A 2500-nucleotide genomic window follows, 5' to 3' on the forward strand; every position below is an offset into this window, starting at 1 on the left:
TATTCCTCTTCGAATGTTCTTCATTTCGTGTCTTGTTTTTCTCCCGCCACGCTATTATTCTATCTTAGCTGTAAGTTATCAGTGAGCGTGGCTGGGTTAGCGTTAGCGCGAGCAAGCTAGCTAACAGGATGGTTAGCATTAGCAGGCTACAAGCTAACGTTCCAATCCACTTGTTCTCCGGAACATTTGAGCAATGTCGGATGTGTGAGATTCGCTTTGCTTTGGATGTTTGTTTGTTTTCTTAACCGACACTGAAGCACACTTAAACCTCGTTATATATGTGACTTTACTGGCCGACGTAGAGAGGCAGTATTGGACATCCATACGGCTATAATAAGAGGGTTATAAAACATGTATTCCGTCGCCGAAACAAAAAAAAAAAAACATCAACACTTTTTTCAGTATTTCAACTCCCGCAGCAGAACGAGGCACTTAACGGCTCTCATCTTGAAACCCTCCATTTTAGCTTCATTTCTTCCCTTTTCGGGGCCCTCTGCAGCGGTATGTGGTGCTGATGGAAGTTTATCCAGACAACTTCATGTCCCACCCAGGGAGCAATTACTCCAATTAACCGGCAGCGTTTACATACAGCCGGGGCACTGATGTACAGGAACTCCGCGAGGGGGGCTTAAAATGCGTTTTTTTTAAACAGGAGTTTGGTTTAAAGCCTCAATTTATAAACTGTGATCTGTGCAGTTATATGCAGGTCATACTGTAATCTGAATTACTCTCTGTTTACACGTTACTGGGGTTTTTATTTAGTCAGAAAGTACTAATACACAAGTATGATTTTTAGGTACTTTTCTGCCACTTTACAGCATTTCAGAGGGAAATGCTCTATTTTATAAGGGGCTTAAATAGGCTGTTTTTAAACAGGAGTTTGGTTTAAAGCCTCAATTTATAAACTGTGATCTGTGCAGTTATATGTAGGTCATAATGTAATCTGAATTACTCTCTGTTTACACGTTACTGGGGGTTTGATGTACTCAGAAAGTACTAATACACAAGTATGATTTTTAGGTACTTTTCTGCCACTTTACAGCATTTCAGAGGGAAATGCTCTATTTTATAAGGGGCTTAAATAGGCTGTTTTTAAACAGGAGTTTGGTTTAAAGCCTCAATTTATAAACTGATCTATGCAGTTATATGCAGGACATAATGTAATCTGAATCACTCTCTGTTTACATGTTACTGGGGGTTTGATGTACTCAGAAAGTACTTATACACAAGTATGATTTTTAGGTACTTTTCTGCCACTTTACAGCATTTCAGAGGGAAATGCTGGTCTTATAAGGGGCTTAAATAGGCTGTTTTTAAACAGGAGTTTGGTTTAAAGCCTCAACAAATGATCTGATCTATGCAGTTAGTCATAGAGGTCATAATTGAAATGACATCTCTGTTTACACTCTGCTGTAGTTTTACTCTACATTTATTTTACTACTTTTCAGCAGTGGTAGAATGTAACTAAGTACATTTTACTCAAGTACAATTTAAGGTACTTGTACTCAAGAGAATATTAATTTTCTGCTACTTTACTTACTCCAGTATTGTTGGGAAGTATTGTTGTTTTTTCAAGGGGCTTAAAAGGCTGTTTTTTAAACAGGAGTTTGGTTTAAAGACTCAACTAATTAACTGTTGTAAATGTTATGCATCAGTGACACATCATTAGGCTGCATCCCTCTCTCTCTCTCTCTGTCTCTCTCTCTCCCTCTCTCTCTCTCCCCCTCTCTCTCTCCCCCTCTCTCTCTCTCTCTCTCTCTCTCTCTCTCTCTCTCTCCTCTCTGCTCTCCTCCCTCTCTCTCTCTCTCTCTCTCTCTCTCTCTGTCTCTCCCCTCCCTCTCTGTCTCTCTCTCTCTCTCTCTCTCTCCGTCTCTCCCCCTCCCTCTCTCTCTCTCTCTCTGTCTCTCTCTCTCTCTCTCTCTCTCTCTGTCTCTCTCTCTCTGTCTCTCTCTGTCTCTGTCTCTCTCTGTCTCTCTCTCTCTCCCCCTCTCTCTCTCTCTGTCTCTCTCTCTGTCTCTCTGTCTCTCTCTCTCTCTCTCTCTCTCTCTCTCTCTCTCTCTGTCTCTCTCTCCCTCTCCCTCGCTCCCCCTCTCTCTCTGTCTCTCTCCCTCTCTCTGTCTCTCTCTCTCTCTCTCTCTCTCTCTCTCTCTCTTTACACATTACTGCAGTTTATTTTTAGTCAGAAAGTACTTTTGCATAAGTACTTTCCTATTTTAATTTCCCGCTACTTCATACTTCTACTCCTCTTTATCTCAGTCAACATATTGGTCACTTTTACTCTACATTTAAAGATACTTTCAGCAGTGGTAGAGTGTAACTAAGTACATTTACTGTAGTACATTTTCCAGTACTTGTACCTAACTTGAGTATGTCTTATTTCTGCTACTTTATACTTGTACTCCACAACAACTTAGAGGGACTTGTTGTACTTGTTTCTTTACATTTATCACTACTTTCAGCAGTGGTAGAGTGTAACTAAGTACATTTACTGTAGTACATT

General features: G+C 40.5%; 1 protein-coding gene across 1 annotated transcript in view; it reads left to right on the forward strand.

Annotated features, from left to right (window-relative positions):
- Positions 1 to 2500, forward strand: part of phf21ab (PHD finger protein 21Ab) — a 56106-nt gene that overhangs the window by 526 nt on the left and 53080 nt on the right.

This window comes from Sander vitreus, chromosome 8 (genome assembly GCF_031162955.1).
Source record: "Sander vitreus isolate 19-12246 chromosome 8, sanVit1, whole genome shotgun sequence".
Lineage (NCBI taxonomy): Eukaryota > Metazoa > Chordata > Actinopteri > Perciformes > Percidae > Sander > Sander vitreus.